This window comes from Lissotriton vulgaris, chromosome 1_1 (assembly GCF_964263255.1).
Source record: "Lissotriton vulgaris chromosome 1_1, aLisVul1.2, whole genome shotgun sequence".
Taxonomy (NCBI): Eukaryota; Metazoa; Chordata; class Amphibia; order Caudata; family Salamandridae; genus Lissotriton; species Lissotriton vulgaris.
The window spans coordinates 1,563,353,588-1,563,374,112 of NC_141685.1; positions in this window are offsets into that span (position 1 = coordinate 1,563,353,588).

A 20,525-nucleotide genomic window follows, 5' to 3' on the forward strand; every position below is an offset into this window, starting at 1 on the left:
TGCTAATATTCCAGTGTTCACGTATTGTTTCCAGAAAACTGCATGATTAACATTCCAAATTAGACTATCCTAGAGCTAAACAAAGGGTCTTAAAGAACTCCTCAACCCTCCCTTTGTTCCAGTAAGGTCAAAAGAGATGGCATTTGGTTTTCAGCAGGCATTGAGGATCAATACAAATGAATATATGCAAGACCAGGGAAGCGACCTGTAAGTGCTGCATCAATGAACAGAAAACATAGATTGCAAAAGATAAAAGGTGGTGATGACATAGATGTCATGCATAAGTGGGGTTGGCTGATAAATTGGCAGGTAGAAGCTCAAAGGCTGGATCACCCACACACTAAGCACCTAAATGCAGCAAGTAATATAGAATCCCCTCTTTAAGATCTGCAAAGAGCTGAACTTGATAAAAGATATAAAGAAATATGGATACAAATGAACAACAGTTTGTGGCCAGCAAAAAAACAGTCACTGAACAGACAATTGTAAATTAAAGCAACAAAACAAGAGGGACTTATTATAGTAGGTTCTGTGCAATTTAGGCCGATCAGAAAAGTAAATCCTGCAATGCAGAATAGGTAGGCTGAGGTTAGGTAGTGCTTGACTTGCAGAATACAGTTAATGAAATTTCAGAGATTTGAAGTTTTTTAAAATTATTTACTCACATGACCCCAATATCCGAGGAGATGCCAAATTTCCAAGGGTAATGTGACTCAACAAATTTAGTCTAAAATGAAATAACCAAATTGCACCTTCCCTTAAGTAAATCAACTTTAATTCAACACATGGCCCTATAAGACCCATTCCATCAACCCTTGGCCCCACTCAAGCTAACTAAAAACGTTTGGCCCTTCCAACCCCCAATGCAAGATCATCCTCAATCTATTGGACAACTATTCGGAATGTATTTATTAGTGTGTGACAGAGCTCAATTTCACTATGGATGAATACACACAAGACTATGGAACCTATTCATAAGCTGCTTTTTATAGTAAGTTTTGTAGTACTACAATAGTACTACAAACTTTCTATAAGATGCTATTCACAAATTAACAGGTGTAGTTTATGCCTCCACCTCGCCAATCTTTTCTCTGCAGAGAGCTCCCCTATGACTTCAGAGTCTTCACACATGCAGTATAGTTTTTAGTAGTAAATTTGAAAGGGACAGGGGGTAGTGGCTAGAATATTGGGATTATTTAGTACTAAAGGGGAGGGGCTCAGGGAGAAGTAAGAAGTGTTTAAAAGAGGCCAGGGGACGGTTTAGAGGGGGAGACATAGCCATCCATAAAAGAGTAAGTCCATTGCTATTCGCAAACTGCCCTTCTAAAGTTACTACAGGCAAAAAGGAACCCAAAACCGTAGTACATTGCTCCAGCTCAGAGCCTAATAAATAAGTAAAGTGATGTATACAATTAATTAAAAGTAATTCAATTATATTTTTATAAAATGTATTGCTACAATCATTTATAAATGCAAACAAGTGTATTAAAACAGTTTATAACTAAAAAAAAATATGTACTGTTCATGTATATATTTTTCAACATTAAATTAAATGCATTTCTATTTTTACTATTTTAAATTATTTAATTTAAATGAATAATATTTCCTTTGCATGCGTGTGTGCATTTAGGACCTTGCCTCCGCTATTTCCTTTGGGAGGGTGTTGCAGTACCAGTGGTTCGCCTCATGTGGTGCTGGACGGGAAACATCCTTCACATCGCCGTGATTACATCACCGCAATGCATTTAGAAGGCTGCCATTACAACGCAAGCGTTACATCGACTTGCACTAGAGGGCGCTATGACCTAAGGAATAGTAAGATTTACTATTCCAACACCTTCCCTTCTGTATGTAGACTGATGTCTGAATAGTAAATCTTACTACGCCTAAATCCAGCGCCCTTCAGCGCAAGTCGTTGTAACGATTTGCGTTGTAAAAACTGCGATGTTACATACCGCGATCATTTTGATCGCATTGTAACATCACATATTCGTGCTGGACTTACTGAATTTTTTTTTAGTAGTGGCTTGCACTCATTAATTTGCCTCTACTCTCCCTTTTCAGGGGGTGAAGACATGAAAGCCCACATTTTTAAGTAACCGTACACTCGGATTTTGTGAAGCGCCCAAAGTAGTAAAGTTACTCAAAAGTGTAAGAGTAAAGTTAAATGTGTAAACTACTCACAAGTGTAATATATTTGTGAATGGCCCCATAGATATTTAAAATTGCTTATTATTAATCGTTGCCCTAATTTAGGACAGATTACATGAACAGCTGTTACTACAAAAATATATACAATGGTTGTAATTTAACAGGCAATTAAGAAATACATTAAAAAGAATTGCAACATATTCAGTGATGTGTAGATGGTGTTCATTAAGTCAAAGCACTAAGAATATTTCCAGCATATTGTAAACAGTACAATCCAGTGGGCTAGTTTCTGTTGCCCGTCATCCATGTGCTTCGAGGTCAGGCTATTCAGATCAGATCATCAGCAGATCTGATCATAAAACCAGGAAGTACACTGTCTTCCTGACAGCCATCTGCAGACCGAGTTGCAGCCTGTGGCATCATGGTGATATGCACTGCAGCCATCACTGCCTCTCTCTCCATGTCGGTACAAAAGGGGGTGGTGATGGACTGAGCATCTGAATCAATCAAACACTCACACCCAGTCAAAAGATCTGGGTTTAATCCATCACCGTTCTTTAGCCCACTCTGCCACCCCAGTTCAGACATGGCTATATTCAAATCAGTCTGACCCTGTGACTCATGGGAACAGTCCAGCCCGAACTGCCAAGCCATGTCTTCCCTGGACCGGAAACAAGCTTCCGAGGACAGGTTTCTGGCATTCCAGCCGTCTTCAGCCCGGCTTGCTTCAATACAGTGGCAAAGTGAGCAAGGGACTCACGTCTGAGCATACCCTGCCACACTTATGGCAGCCAAAAGTGGTACAAAAGGGGGTGGTGACGGACAGAGCATCTGAATCAATCAAACACTCACACCCAGTCAAAAGATCTGGGTTTAATCCATCACCGTTCTTTAGCCCACTCTGCCACCCCAGTTCAGACATGGCTATATGCAAATCAGTCTGACCCTGTGCCTCATGGGAACAGTCCAGCCCGAACTGCCAAGCCATGTCTTCCCTGGACCGGAAACAAGCTTCCGAGGACCGGTTTCTGTCATTCCAGCCGTCTTCAGCCCGGCTTGCTTGAATCCAGTGGCAAAGTGAGCAAGGGACTCACGTCTGAGCATACCCTGCCACAATTATGGCGGCCAAAAGCGGTATAAAAGGGGGTGGTGTTAAACTGAGCATCTGAATCAATCAAACACTCACACCCAGTCAAAAGATCTGGGTTTAATCCATCACCGTTCTTTAGCCCACTCTGCCACCCCAGTTCAGACATAGCTATATGCAAATCAGTCTGACCCTGTGCCTCATGGGAACAGTCCAGCCCGAACTGCCAAGCCATGTCTTCCCTGGACCGGAAACAAGCTTCCGAGGACCGCTTTCTGGCATTCCAGCCGTCTTCAGCCCGGCTTGCTTGAATCCAGTGGCAAAGTGAGCAAGGGACTCACGTCTGAGCATACCCTGCCACACTTATGGCAGTCAAAAGCGGTACAAAAGGGGGTGGTGATGGACTGAGCATCTGAATCAATCAAACACTCACACCCAGTCAAAAGATCTGGGTTTAATCCATCACCGTTCTTTAGCCCACTCTGCCACCCCAGTTCAGACCTGGCTATATGCAAATCAGTCTGACCCTGTGCCTCATGGGAACAGTCCAGCCCGAACTGCCAAGCCATGTCTTCCCTGGACCGGAAACAAGATTCCGAGGACCGGTTTCTGGCATTCCAGCCGTCTTCAGCCCGGCTTGCTTGAATCCAGTGGCAAAGTGAGCAAGGGACTCACGTCTGAGCATACCCTGTCACACTTATGGCGGCCAAAAGCGGTACAAAAGGGGGTGGTGACGGACTGAGCATCTGAATCAATCAAACACTCACACCCAGTCAAAAGATCTGGGTTTAATCCATCACCGTTCTTTAGCCCACTCTGCCACCCCATGTCAGCATGTTTCACTGGTGATTTCTTGAGTTTGTGTGATCCGAATACTTGTGGCTTTGTCTTATGGGCATGGGTGTATCAATAGTTTCTTTTGATGCATTGCATCTAATAACCTTGCTCTTTCCAGTTTCATGCGTCCTTGTTATTTGAAAAGACATGAGATTGACCGTCTGCCAATATTTTACATTTTGCTGGCAACATCAGCATAAAGCATACCCCAATATCACAAAACATATGTACGACTTCCAGAAAGGAGGCACGTTGCTGCGGTACTGATGTGGTGTCGAATGTTGGCAAGTCTTGGTGTGTCACAGTCTGAGACAGGGCATGGTGTGTCACAGTCTGAGACAGCCACTCTTGCAAAAAGGCAACCGTTTTCAGGTAGAACTCCAATGTGTATATTGTTGCATCAAAAGCGATCCTCTAAGTATTCAGCCGTGTATTCCATGAACGGTGCTCTCTCAGTAAGTTCCTGTAATTGTTTTTGCAGTATTTCTGTTTTTCGGCACAACTTGCACAGTCATTTTTAGGGCTCGGCCTATATCCCACGAAGTGGGTGTGGCTTCGGAGTCCTTTTGAGAGGACTTCGAAAATCTAACCTACGAATTCCAGAGAAGCGCGTGAATTTCGTTCGTTATTTATGGCAGCTGCATGGCATTTGGCCCTCGCATGGCTGTGTTTTTACAAGGCAGCACACAATAGGCCATAGTCTGTAGAGTTGCTCCACTTCCTGCATATTCCGTGCGGACACGCGCAGCAGAAGGCTATAATTCATCAATTACCAGCTGTCAGGAGCCGACGCACATTCACCTCTTTCCAGTTAATGTTTTTTTCAGCTGTGCTCGCGCGCATGCTGGCTCCCTGCCAAAGCTTGTGGGCCCGTGGTAATTGAAGCCAGATGCTGGGCACGCAGAGACCTCTGACATCGCCTCTCCCAGCCTGCTCCTCACTGCAGCCCCCACCACTGGAAACGACAGGCTGGGAGCTCACAGAAGCCTCTGACATCGCCTTTCCCCGCCTGCTCGTCCTTTCAGCCCCCACCGCTGGAATTCGAAGCCGGACCACGACTCCTCCCTGCTGGACGGCCTCCCGGACGAAATCCCCTCGGCCAGGAAGACACTCACTCACCTTTGCCCCTGTCTCGGAGGGAGGCACACCACACCACATCATCTGGCGTGACTCTCGGCCACAGTCCTCCCACTTCTCAGGGCTCACTGCGGCTCACAGTTCCTCCGTGGCACCGGGGGCCCAGCGCAGAGCATGGCCCCGGCTGCTCCCCACGGGCCAGGTGAGTCGGATCCCTGGCCGCCATACATGTCCTTTCCGCTCCTCTCTGAACCGCCATCCAGCAGGCTCACTGCACACTTCACCGATCCGCAGACAGTGCAGTATCCCCCATTCAGCTTAGGCACTCCAGCCCATCATCTTGGTGCCAGAGGTCACACTCGCTGTTCAGCTCTCCTGTGAATTTCACCCTCCTCAGTCCGCCACCATCGACAAAACTGCTATCATCCGCTTCACTGACAGGTCAATTACATTTCCTGTCTTTTTCAGGTGCTGTTAGTGGCCCGATCTGCAGGATAAATGGTGGATGATCCGTCCAGCCAGCAGAGCCTCACTAGGTGGTGGCCATTTTGCACCTAGTGACAAGATGCCCCCCCCCCCCGGTCAATGACATCCTTAATGACATCACTAATGACATTTCAAGTGACATCCTTGATGATATCAATGATGGCATTATCCGGAGAATGTGAGTGCAGAGTTCAGAGTGCAGAGTGCAGAGTACAGAGTGCGGAGTGCAGATTCAGAGGGGAGAGTGCAGATTGTGAGTGCAGGGTGCAGATTGTGAGTGCAGAGTGCAGTTTGTGAGTGCAGAGTGCATAATCAGAGTGCAGATTCAGAGTGCAGAGTGCAGATTGTGAGTGCAGAGTGCAGATTGTGAGTGCAGAGTGCAGATTGAGAGTGTAGTTTGTGAGTGCAGAGTGCAGATTCAGAGTGCAGATTGCGAGTGCCGAGTGTGAGTGCAGAGTGCAGATAGTGAGTGCAGAGTTCAGAGTGCAGAGTACAGATTCAGAGTGCAGAGTGCAGATTCAGAGTGCAGAGTGTGAGTGCAGAGTGCAGATTGTGAGTGCAGAGTGGTTTGTGAGTGCAGATTGTCAGGGCAGAGTGCAGATTCAGAGTGCAGATTGTGAGTGCAGAGTGCAGATTCAGAGTGCAGAGTGTGAGTACAGAGTGCAGATTCAGAGTGCAGAGTGCAGATTCAGAGTGCAGAGTGTGAGTGCATAGTGCAGATTCAGAGTGCAGAGTGTGAGTGCAGATTCAGATTCAGAGTGCAGATTCAGAGTGTAGAGTGTGAGTGCAGAGTGCAGATTGTGAGTGCAGAGTGCAGATTGTGAGTGCAGATTGTGAGTGCAGAGTGCAGATTCAGAGTGCAGAGTGTGAGTACAGAGTGCAGATTCTGAGTGCAGAGTGTGAGTGCAGAGTGCAGATTCAGAGTGCAGAGTGTGAGTGCAGAGTGCAGATTGTGAGTGCAGAGTGCAGAATGTGAGTGCAGAGTTCAGAGTGCAGAGTTCAGAGTGCGGAATGCAGATTCAGAGGGAAGAGTGCAGATTGTGAGTGCAGAGTGCAGATTGTGAGTGCAGAGTGCAGATTGTGAGTGCAGAGTGCAGATTGTGAGTGCAGAGTGCAGAGTGCAGATTCAGAGTGCAGAGTGCAGATTGTGAGTGCAGAGTGCAGATTGTGAGTGCAGTTTGTGAGTGCAGAGTGCAGATTCAGAGTGCAGTTTGTGAGTGCAGAGTGCAGATTGTGAGTGCAGAGTGCAGATTCAGAGTGTAAAGTGTGAGTGCAGAGTGCAGATTCAGAGTGTGAGTGAAGAGTGCATTTGTGAGTGCAGAGTGCAGAGTGCAGGGTGCTGATTCAGAGTGACTGTGAGTGCAAAGTGAGTGCAGAGTGACTGCAGAGTGATTTTGACTGCGGAGTGACAGTGACTGCAGTGTATGAGTGTGCAGGGTCAACACATGGATAACGCATTGCCATTTACAATGCCATTACCTCTAACTCAAAAAAATCTGAGACCTATTGCATTTCCAATGCTTGTTTAATTTTTTATTCTGTTTAACTCTGTCAGTCAGTTTTCTCTAATTGCCTCAAAAGAAGCTTGCATCTACTGCTACTGGGTCTACTCTACATTCTAGTACCTCTCTCGGCAAGGCCATGACTTTCAGAACCTTGCCCAACGTGTCTTGTGGGGCGTTCAGAGTTGAATCTCCTTCGAGTGTTTCGCGCATCTCGAGAGTAAGGCAGGTGTTTGTGTTCCCAACTGCAGGTCTTGTTTAGGGCTTTGACTTTTGGTATTTTTAGGTACAGAATGTGCATCTATTTTTAGCAATGCCCTATGTAATAATGATGCTTCCCAATGGATTTGCATCGAGTTGTCAACCCCCTAGACAATGGCACACAACTTGCATCATCAGTTCTGTCATTTACCCCCAGCCCGGTCCATGCGGTTCTGAGCTGCATATGTCTTCTCAATCTAAAGGCTCACAGCCATCTCTCAGTCCCTTAATGCTTTGGGGGCAACATAGTCCTCACAGAGTCATACTCATGTAGACTCCTACGCAGGTAGTGTTATGTTTCATACAGGTGCCCGATATAGGCTCAGGTAGCAGCCCAACCTTTTACCTATATTCCCCTGACATTACACTACATAACAGTTCTTAGTACTGACCTTTTACCTAGTTACGGTAATGGCTGAATGACACAGGGTTTCCTCAGAAAACTAGCCTAATTCATTATGCATAAGGATTCTTGGAATCACAGCAGGACTACCACCTCCTGCATATTAACAAAGTATAAGGGTCATTCCTTCAATCATCCTCATCCAACATGACACAGCAAGGTATATCCTCCGGGGGTACCACATTGGGTATATAAACACCATATCTTTGCTGAGGCAAGAGAGGAGAAAAGTATTTCCTTGCTGACACACTGACGCGAGACGCTGAGGTTCCTGTACACAGACACTCCAGCTCGCAGTGGTCTGACTTCCCTTGCGGGGTGTCCATCTCAAGACCAAAACAGGGTCCCAAAGTCTCTTAGTCCAGGTAATGGGGTTGACTTTTATCCTAGAGGGATTATTGGCTTCTATACCTACATACATGCTAGGTACACTTGGGTACATTTAGATAGGGTTGCATCATAGGAGTAAGCATTTTATTGTCGTGTACTTTATATACTTGCCTGTATTCATTGTTTTAGCACTAAGGTAGAAATCTACCATCCTTTTACTCCGTTGTTGCTTATGATCATTTACATATGCTTCTGTCTTATGGTTGTTTCAGCACACCTATTTTACATTAGAATGACGCTGGTTCAATAAATGGTTATTGAAAAACGTCCCCACCGTTTGTTCTGTGTATCACTCTGAGAAAAATGTGAGCACGAGTGACTGAGCGAAAAGTATCGCACTGTTTCCATGATCCTGAGGGATCAGGGTTGTGATGTTCAAAAGTTGCCAAGAACTATTCTCTCCTTGGTAAGAGGGGTTTCTAGTGGCACTGTAAGCTAGCTGGTATACAGACTTACATACCCGGTGGGGGTGTCTATAATCAGTCTGGACACCAATCCTACAGTGTATGCTGTCTAAACGTGCAGATCCTATATAGGTTTATAGGAACTACACAACAGTCGTAAATCTAGGGTCAAAGTACTGGCCATCTGATATCCCTTTAGGGGAACAAAATCTCACACCTCCAAGTGCCTTCTACTGACCTTGCTACTGTGTTATAGATTTTCTTCATCAATACAGGCCTGCATTAAGTCCATCAAGCCAGCATGTGTCACCCATCTCAGGAGCCCTGCTTCTATCCATATTTTAGCAGGAGAAAAGCATTTATAGTGGATACCAGTAGCTTGCCCCAGGAGGACTTTTCATCCCGGTCCAGTAATCCGTTCCCACTCACTGATGCCATATACAATGGCAGATGCCCCTCCCTTTTCAATAGCCCCCAGACTGCCTCCCATTTTAGGGTAGTCATAGTTACGCTGTTGATCCTTCTATAGTGGTGCCATTTGCAGTGTACTTTTGCTCCTTGCGATAAGCAATTCTATGTCAGGACTAGAGCCTTTCTTCCTTTACATTTATTCCAACAGCAGCCTTAATAACTACATATACTCAGTCTATGTTTCCCAAGAACCTCAGGAAAAAGTTGTAGTTCCAGTTAACCAATCACACAACATGTCCTTCAAAATCCAAGACAAGGGCCTACATTCTTCTATCTTTGATTACGCAGATGAACAACGTTTTGACTTCCATCTCATAATGGTATTTACTGTGCCTTTCTATGTATGCTTATTGAAACGTAAGCAATTGATTACTGTTTGCTTATTACTACAAAGGCATTTTCCTTTTCAGACGTCCACGGGTGTCAACTTTGGCAATCCAGTGCAACAGATCATTGTGGTCTTGCAGTGAAGTAGGGCCCTCTCACCAGGCGGTGGCATTAAATACGCAATGCACAAAGAAATATATGCACACACTAGCATTTAGTGATGAGCAGCCTTTGCTCGAGAGACCCTTACTTCAGACAATACATCCTCCAAACATAAGATATCAGATATGCCAAAGGTGCAGGTCGTTCTGACATCCCAGACTCCTCTACTAGTGCTAAAGTCAGCTCCCCCCAGCTTCCCCCAGTTACACGTCAATTTCACGTCATGACCAGTTTTGCGCGCACAAGTAGGGTAAAGGTTTCTGCTGACCATGCAGACCTCCTCTATGCATCCACCCACCTATGACACACATATGACTCATCAAGTGAACACCCACGTGTACGCCTCCTTACACGCCTTCTTTCACGCCAATGTGTTCTTATTATCTCTCTCTTTCACTTGCTCCGCCTGGAGCGCTCCGCCTTCTCTATTCAATACAATGTATGTTCTAACTATATATAATGTGTTATGTGAATAAAGAATTTAGATGACGACCCTTCCTGAACCTTAGTGGTGATGGAACCCGATTCTCCAGTAGCTCGAGCTATTGCATTAAAGCCCTTTTGAATCGGACACCACGGACTCTGCCTCTCATTTTATGAGCAATCCTTATTAATGTATAGAAATTATGACAGGGTAATCAATTATTTACCACATTAATCTGGCACCCGAAATGGGACCAGTCCCCTTCCCCACGCGCCAGCGATGTAGGTCCAGCCCCCTGACCCCTTCTATAGCCGTGACGGACTTCAAGTGTACACGACAGCGGGACTTCCTGCTTACTCCCTCAGGCCGACAGAGGAGACGGAGACTGCGACCAGGCATCCACACGAGGCGGTGAGGATTGCGGACCATCCCGACCAGAGCCCAAGCTGAGAGAGCAAGGTCCGAGGTATCCCGAGGCCCACCTGTTCCGAGGCGCATGCGCAACACCAGAAGCAGTAGCAGTCCAGTCCAGTATCAAGTTTCCGAGGCCTTCAGTTTTGCTTCCCGGTGAGTACCGTTATTGGGAACGCATAGAGACGGGTTCATTTATTTGAGCCCGGTAAAGACGGGTCTGGGTACACAGATCCGGTAAAGACGTGTCCATTTAGGTGGATGCGGTAAAGACGTGTCTCTTTACGAGACCGGTATGGTTGTACTGTTTTTGGCAGTGCATAAAGTAAACAAGTTTTTCAGGATTGTGTTTTTCCTATGTACTAGTTAGGATGTAGCTTTCTTTCATGTTGTAATGTCGTAGTATGAATGATTGTTTTGCAGTCTATTTTTGTGTATATTGTGTTTTCGTTCAAATTTGTTTCAACATGCCACTGTTTTCGAAATTACGTCAGATAGGGACCAGGAAAGGGATACTCGAAGAGGCAGTTCCCGTTCCGCCTAGGGACACTCCTGGTCATTTTATGTATCAGAAACACGGGCTAGATGCCATACTGTTTTTAGACTTATGGGTAGATTACACGAAGGATCTGGAAGAGAAATATAGATGGCCTGTCGCAGGGACATGGGCTGCTGATTGCATCATGAGAGTAGAGGAAGTATTATGGAAAAAGAAAGCCAGACAGTCCCAGAAAGATGCCATAGAGTTGTGGCGTAAAGAAGCGCATAGGAGAACAGAGAAAGAAATAAACAAAGCAGAAAGAAGTAGAGAGGCATCAGAAAAAGCCCGAGAAAAAGAGCTAAAGGAAGAAGGTGAACGGGTTAAGGCAGAACAAGCAGATAGACAAAGAAATGCCCTTATTAAAGGCATATATCCCATCCTCGCTGAAGGACTACCTAAAGTGACCCCGGAAGTGCCTAGTAATTTGCCGTCACCATTGACCCCGACTAAAGCACGTAAACAGACAGCAGCGGACATTTTTCTTTCCTCCTATTTGGAAGACGCCGCTCCGGATTATGTTAATGCAGATTTTCCTCCTCCTCCTCCTGTCAACAACCCTAACAATCCTTTTCGCCATCCGCCCGTATCACAAGATCAACCTGCACCAGTAGTGACAGTGAAAGACGACTCAAGCCAAGGGGACTCAAGACAAGGGGCAATGGGAGGGGGGCCCACCACAGACATACTGCACACACCGCCACCATCACGAGCACTACGAGAATTAGCACTACAGCGAATGCCAAAAACGACAGCAACACCTCTTAAACAAACTGTAACGATTTCAAATTGTATATATGATCCAGTACCAGGTGTAGGCTCAATGCTCATGTACTCAGTACGATTAAGACGCGTTGTAGACTATTTGATCACATTACCAGGCATGAAGGAACATTTAGACAGAATATACCACTTCATTAGAACAGGGGAGGGACCCGAGAGTATACATGAGGCCATGGCACATAGGAAGGTGGAGATTCAAGGCATGCTTTTACGATTTTTGATTAATTGCCTGATCAGGGAACAAGACCAGCCAAATAAAGAAGTAACTAAAGGTATGATTGGTTGGAGTGACAACATAGCTGCCGGTAAACATGATACAATGTCAAAGATAGAATGTATGTACAGGAAAATTCGTAAAGAAATTCTGAACTTACACAAAAAAGAGCAAGCCGAGAAAGAGGACGACGTAGCCACAGATGAGGATGAGCCAGAAACAGAGGAAATGGATAAAATGAATTACTTAGGCAGGGCGAGACAGTTTGACAGGCCCAAAGGCCTAGATTATAGTAAACATGGCCCTCCCATACCAGAAAGATATTCCCTCGAACACCTATTCCAAGCTACTGAGAATGCACTAAAAAGACGAGTAGGAGGCGATGAACTTCATACTATGCATGCACAGGAACTAGCCCGGTCAGCCGTTCAATGGGCTTGTAATTCTAATATTTATAATGATGACGTAGTGGCGCAAACTTTTCTAAGCCTTCCTCCGGAAGAACAGCGTTTAGCTGGTATTTACATGGTGCAACATCTAATCACATTGTACGAGAGCCAGCATTCTGATCCAGGTCCCTTGTATAAATTACTGGACGATTTACTCTTAGCGAGATGGAGAGGCCTAGGTACCGAATCAATTAATGTCATTCTAGACCAACGACATAGTACTTAACTTTTCTGACTACGCACTTGATTCCTGCCCCACACCGCGACAGAAAGACATTCCACATAGACAGACAGAACCCCCTACGAGAGGTTCATCCCGTTAGAAATACAGCGAATGAGCTACAACGAGTATACGTTTACACCCCCTTGACGAAAATAGAGATACTGGAAATGAAAAAATTACTGCCTTGTCATGATAAAGACCCGGGGGGGTTCCACCGTGAATTAAAAGATATTCTCCGCATAGGGGATTACACATACGCTGACATCATTAAATTATTGAAAGTACTATTACCAGCAGGCATTTATGAAAAGCTTAAAGAAAAAGACTGGCAGGTGGGAGAGAAAAAGATCAGTTGGGCAGAATTGGAAGATGAAGATAAAACACGAGGCCCTGGTGCTGGTCTTGGGGAAAAAGCCAAAGCACTACCTGAACTATTGATACAGGTCTTGCCAAGATTATTGATTACTAAAAAGGAAGATTGGGATGCTATTTCAGCCTGTAAACAGAAACCAGATGAAGACACTAGTGATTTTTATTCTAGATTTGAAAAATGTTTTACTATTAATAGTGGCCTGAAGACGAATAGTGAATCGTACCCACATCTTTTTGTGAGCAAATTAGTAGAGAATTCCCTACCCCCGATAAAAAATAGAGTACTGAAGGTTGAGAGTACCTGGCAAGCAAATAGCCCTTCCCAAATGTTGCAAATGTTACAGTACCACCAGAACAGAATTAGAGAGGAACAGGAACACGAAAAGAGACGCATGAAAGATACGAAAATGAAAGTACTAGTTGCACAAACAGTACCAGCTGATGGCCATAAAAAGGGCACGACACCTGTTAAGGGAAATTGTAATTATTGCAAGCAACCAGGTCACTATGTGAATGAATGTGCTGTCCTGAAACACAATATAGCTACAGGCCAGACAAAAGAAAGACCGCGTCCTCCTAGACAGGATAACACCCCGCATAACACGCAAACGCCACAGAACACGCAACAGACAGTAGCTGTACCCCAACCTATAGCTGCCACACAACATGTCACGCAACAAATGTACCAGTACGCACAGTCCGACTATCCAGAATATCAACAGTACTCATGAAACAGCCTAGAGAGGGAGGTCGGCTTGCCTCTTATTGAGGTTCCTGTAGATCAAGAAGGTCCCTATGTACATAGTCGTGTATTAGGAAAAGACAGAAAATTTTTAATTGACACAGGGGCAAGCAGAACTACCATCAGTCATGACGAGGTTCCAGGGGCACCCCTCTCAGGCTCACAGAATATTTCCCTGGGATTTTCAGGAAAGCCTATTGTTAACGAAGTGTCCAAGCCAGTTCCCTTAGGAGTTGGTCCATTGTCCCGTACTACAGACTTGTTACTTACTAAATCATGTCCAGAAAACTTGCTTGGTATTAAGACATTGAAGGAACTAGGAGCAGTTATCTGTTGTTCTCCGGAAGGAGTGCGATTGTTTTTACGGGATTTTAAAGGACATTATGTGTTGAGACATTTTGATCCCAGACTTCAGAATGTACCACAGCATTTATGGACGCAAGGTCCGACTGATGTAGGTTGCATGCACATTACGCCACACCGTGTCACACTCGAACAAGGAGTAGTACTGCCACGAATCCGACAATACAAGTTACCACCTGATGCTGTAGCAGCATTACTGAAAATTGTTGATGAACTTATTGCGCAGGGAGTGGTTGTAGAAACTGACTCAAATGTATGTAATTCTCCTATCATTCCTATTCTTAAACGAACTGACCCAAATGCACCACCAGTATACAGACTAGTGATTGACCTCCGAGAACTGAACAAGTGCATAATTCCCCAGTACCCAGTGGTCCCAGACATTTCTTCATTATTGACTGCAATTGATTCCGAAGCGACGTTCTTTACTGTAATCGATCTCAAGAACGCCTTCTTTAGTGTCCCAATCCATCCAGAGAGCCAGTACCTCTTCGGATTCTGTTTAAATGGACGCAGCTTCAAATTTACGAGGGCTCCTCAAGGATTCACAGAAAGTCCTAGTATTTACAGTCAAGCATTGAAAAGACAACTAGACAGTATTCACATGCCTACTAACACCGCACTGCTCCAATATGTGGACGATCTCTTGATAACAGCACGAACAGAACGAGACTGTGAACGTGCATCACTGACAGTCTTATACTTCCTGGCAGACAAGGGGCACAAAATGTCCCCTTCAAAGTTACAATTCTGTGCACAGCAAGTGGTGTACCTTGGGCACTTGCTGTCCAAGAGGGGTAGACAGCTGACACCAGACCGCATTCAGTTAATTGCAAATCTTCCACAGCCCAAGACACAAAAGGAAGTACGGGCCTTCATTGGCCTAACTTCTTACTGCAGACAATGGATTCCCCAGTATGCGTATCTAGCCAAACCACTCATACAGTTGACAACACAGGAGGCAGTTACTTCGACTGTCCTCCCTTGGACTCAGGAACATACCCTCGCATTTGATGAATTGAAAAAAGCTCTATGTCAAGCACCAGTTTTAGCGACTCCATGTTATAGCAAACCTTTTACACTTTTTGTCACTGAACGCGAAGGCACAGCATTATATGTACTTACACAAGATCAAGCAGGAAGACACAAGCCTTGTGCTTACTTTTCTAGTACATTGGATCCAGTGGCCCAGGCTCTGCCTGCGTGCCTAAAATCAGTTGCAGCAACAGCTTTAGCAATCAGACAAAGCGATTCCATTGTGTTAGGACATCCCCTGACAGTACAGGTTCCACACTCAGTGGAAGTTCTCTTGAACAGGACTCAGACACAACATCTGACAATAGCAAGACTGACCGGATATGAACTGACATTGTTCCAGCCACACATAGAGATCAGACGTGCAATACCCTGAACCCTGCTACACTCTTGCCCTCAAGCACAGCAGACCCTGCACCACATGACTGTGTGGAAGTAATTAATACAGTGACGAAGCCAAGACGAGACTTGACAGACATTGCACTACCAGACCCAGACCTGACACTTTATGTGGATGGTTCATGCATGAGAACAAGCACAGGAGAGTTAGTGGCCGCATATGCAGTGACCACTGATACTGATGTTATAGAAACACATCGAATTGACACACTGTCAGCCCAAGCAGCAGAGCTCATCGCTCTGACGCAAGCCTGTATACGAGCCAAGAACTTGAAAGTAAACATATACACAGATTCGCAGTATGCCTTCGGAGTCGTTCACGATTTCGGAGTCCTCTGGCAGGAGAGAGGTTTTCTGACCTCTCATGGGGCCAAGATACAGCATGGTCCCCTCATTCAGGCTCTGTTAGATGCCATACACTTGCCTACAGCGATAGCTATCATGAAGTGCAAGGCACATACTAAAGTCACTGACACCATTTCCCAGGGTAACGACCTGGCAGATCGGACAGCTAAACTTACAGCCCAAACTCAAACAGACATTCCCACAGACACGACAAAGACAGAAGCACCATCACTGACAACTTGCATGACAGTCAGAGATCCCTCACAAGATGTACTCGACATACAGACTCATGCCACTTCAGACAAAATAAAGAAATGGACTGAACAAGGAGGGGTCCAAACAAACCAGGGTTGGATGACAAAAGGCAAAGCCACATGGTTTCTCCCTGACTCCATGGTTCAGGTTATCATAAATACAGCACATAGTCCAGCACACTTAGGAGAAAAAGCCATGTTAGACAGTCTACAGAATATCTGGTTCAACAAGCATCTACGTGCAGCAGCAAAACAGAAAGTGCGTACCTGCATGATCTGTTGCCAGTTCAATCCAGGCAAAGGCATTCCCGTGGAACAAGGTGGATTTCATCCTCCTGACCACCCTTTTGAAGTCCTCCAGATGGATTATTTTCAGATGGACAGATGCCGAGGATATAAGTACGTCCTCGTAGTTGTATGTGCACTATCTAGATGGACAGAAGCGTACCCAGTCCCAGATTACACTGCTGTGACCACTGCCAAGCAGTTGGTCCATGAATTCTTTCCGCGATAAGGCTTGCCCCGTGTCGTGTACTCAGATAACGGTCAGCCATTTTCTTCTGAACTAATGAAACAAGTATCTCTTCTGTTAGCGTACCAGTGGAGATTCCATTGCGTACGACACCCAGAAGCAGCAGGTCTCGTCGAGAGACACAATCAGACACTTAAAACAAGACTAGCGAAGGTCTGTGTAGAAAAAGGCGTGGATTGGATGGTAGCCTTACCGGTCGCCCTCTTTTACATGCGTATGGTAGCTCATTCCAGAACAGGACTGTCCCCGTACGAGGTGGTTTTTGGTAGACCGCCGAATATGTGGGGTACGCCTATGCCAAAACGAATAACAGATGTCGACAGTAATATGCTGACAGATTACCTGGCTTCCTTGATGTCTGCACTCCTTTCTTGTCGTTCACAGGTTGCAGCTGCCTTCCCTGACAATACCCAGGTGAAGGATCATTCGATTGTCCCTGGGGATCTCGTTTTTATCCGGAATTTTGATTGTTCAAGTCCTCTCGAGCCCCGCTGGCGCGCACCGAAGTTGGTACTGTTAACGACGAGGACAGCCGTCAAGGTCGAGGGGAGGAAGGGCTGGATCCATGACCACCACGTCAAACGTTTCCATGGACTTGGATCGGTAAAAGACTCTAAGGACTGCCCTAATATCAGTGACTCAAAACTCCCTTTGCTAGAAAAGACTCCGCAACAAGAGTACAAGTTAAAGCTACGGTCTAGTAAGTCAGACAGCGTTTAATTGTTTAAGTCCCCCTCGGGTGAAGCGGTTAGACAGGTTCCTGACATGTATAAGTTCGTAGACCCAAATAGACAGAGAGATAGGCAGAGAGAGATGAAAGTAAAATCTTGCAAAAACTTACGCAGCAGATGCATAGTAACTCTGATCATTATGTTTTTCCTCAGTATATTGATTATATGTATAAGCCTGACGCTACATGTTTTCTTTCCTCCTCTTGGTTCACATATACATTCTTCCTTCAATGACACTATTGAGCACACATTCAGTGATCTGCCACCCCATGAATTGTCATATCGACTAGCACTGTGCAACAATACTTTTATTCGTATGTTACACCATTCTCACCAGACCAGCAATGTAACGAATTGCTGGGTATGTGGCCGACTCCCACCTTATCAGAAAACGACGGGAGTTCTGCCCCTCTTTCCTTATCTGTTTTCGCACAATGGTTCGTGCGGAGCATGGTTTGCTTTAATGTCATCATTACAAGACAGAAAATTCACAGATTCCCAGAGTGAATGGATTTGGGGGGACCTGAATATAGTAATGAATAAGGCATGTTTTCCCGACAAAGATGGTTTTCCCCAAAGGAAAGGAACAGATCTAGAAAATGAAGTGTACAAACTAGGTAATGTTTCCCTTAGCCTTATGCTTCTGAACGTCTAGTCCGAGACAAACATAGGTTCACCGTTCATAACAGTTTTACCGGTGAAAGGTGAATTATGTGTTAGAAAGAATGGTTCAGTGCACTTAGGACACAGTGATTGTAATACTGTGGTCGAATTCAATGATAAAGGAAAGTCTACTTTCAAAGCTTCCCGCCATTCTTATTTCATTTGCGGTCAGACAGCCTATGCTCGTCTGCCCTTAGACTGGGGTGGGACGTGTTATATAGCGTTCCTATTGCCACCTGTTTTTCTAGCCCCATCCCATTATCATCGAGACTCACGACTAGTACATGTTAGGCACAAGAGGGAGACCGATTCCCCAGTTGTCGATCAGACTGAGACAGCGTGGGAGCAATATAAAGATTTCATTAAGGGATATTTCTGGTTCGTAGGTCCCGTCCAAAACAGTAAATTAATACGCAGGTTAACAAGAACACTGGAAGCAGTAGTGAATGAGGCTACTTCTGCCTTAGGAAACTTGACGGAAGAGCAGTCTGCTATGAGACTTGTTGTTCTTCAGAACCGCCTTGTTCTTGACGTCATCCTGGCCGATAGGGGCGGGGCTTGTAGAGTGATCGGCTCCAGTTGTTGTGTGTTTATTCCAAATAACGCGCCATCAGTGTATGCAGCAATAACGAGGCTCCACTAGATAGTTCACGAGATACACCAGAATCCAGGCACCTGGACTTGGTCCGGTTGGCTCTGGAGTGTGATATCAGCCTGGGGATGGAAAGTGTTGTCCTTCCTGGGAATAATACTGCTCGTAGTATTCAGTTGCTGTCTCTGTCTGCAATGTGGTCCAGCGATTTGTGGCTTGTGTGCCACTGCCTGTATTCCACGTCCACGTTCACGTGCACGAATGAAAAAGGACGAGCAAATGATGCTATATGAACAAATAGACGGTCTCATGAAGATAGAGGTGTCCTGAAGGGCACAGTAGGGGACAAGGAAGGAATGAGGAAATAGAAATTTTATGTGGCCAGTGTGTCCCCCACTCGCACCCTATACATGTACCTATGCCCCATGTATGTCCATGTCATCATGTAATTCCCTTCTCACGCCTGTAATAATAATGCCACTGCATTTCCGTCCAATGTTAGCATGTCAGTTATTAGGCCCTCCATGAATGAAACGTTAATTCTGCACTGAGGCCTATGTTGCCAATGCATTTACATGGTACACGTTTAAAAGTCGAGATGCACACGTTTTTGTGGCACAGCCGAGCCAGGTCCTGAATTCAGGCTCCGAGCCTCTTCTGACTCTGAAAGCTGCAGTTTAGTTATGTATCCCTGACCTCTCCCTTACTTCCTGCTCAGCCGAGAGGTGCCCAGCCTGGCCTGCCAAAGACGGTATTTTGCCTACAGTTATCTGCTCAGTTCCACAGAAAACACATTCCAGTCTAGTGAAAGGGATAAACATATTCCGCCTGCAGAAGATAGGGCCTAGCCTTCCTGTCTCCATTCAAGTGATTTACTGAACCCGTTTCCATAAGACGGCCCATGGCCCCACGCAATGCACGAAGAAATATATGCACACACTAGCATTTAGTGATGAGCAGCCTTTGCTCGAGAGACCCTTACTTCAGACAATACATCCTCCAAACACAAGATATCAGATATGCCAAAGGTGCAGGTCGTTCTGACATCCCAGACTCCTCTACTAGTGCTAAAGTCAGCTCCCCCCAGCTTCCCCCAGTTACACGTCAATTTCACGTCATGACCAGTTTTGCGCGCACAAGTAGGGTAAAGGTTTCTGCTGACCATGCAGACCTCCTCTATGCATCCACCCACCTATGACACACATATGACTCATCAAGTGAACACCCACGTGTACGCCTCCTTACACGCCTTCTTTCACGCCCATGTGTTCTTATCTCTCTCTTTCACTTGCTCCGCCTGGAGCGCTCCGCCTTCTCTATTCAATACAATGTATGTTCTAACTATATATAATGTGTTATGTGAATAAAGAATTTAGATGACGACCCTTCCTGAACCTTAGTGGTGATGGAACCCGATTCTCCAGTAGCTCGAGCTATTGCATTAAAGCCCTTTTGAATCGGACACCACAGACTCTGCCTCTCATTTTATGAGCAATCCTTATTAATGTATAGAAATTATGACAGGGTAATCAATTATTTACCACAGAGTGGGAAGCCATTTATCAATTTTTGTGAAGAAATGTATGTACACTAGTAGTTTTTGTCCCACGACTAGTTGTGAATTGCTGTTCTGAACAATATGGAGAGAAGTATGGATAAAATGTTCCCCGAGGAGGACATGAAAGATACCATTCCGGTACACAGTCAAAATATCGAGTTAGAAATATCGATGTACCAAAATATCGTGTCAATAATATCGAAGGTGCAGAATATCGAAGACAAGAATATCGTTGGACAGAATATCGACCCTAAGGTAAGTAATATCGAAATACTTAATATCGATGTAAGTAATATCGAAGTTAGTAATATCGATAGCACATATATCGATGTTACTAAT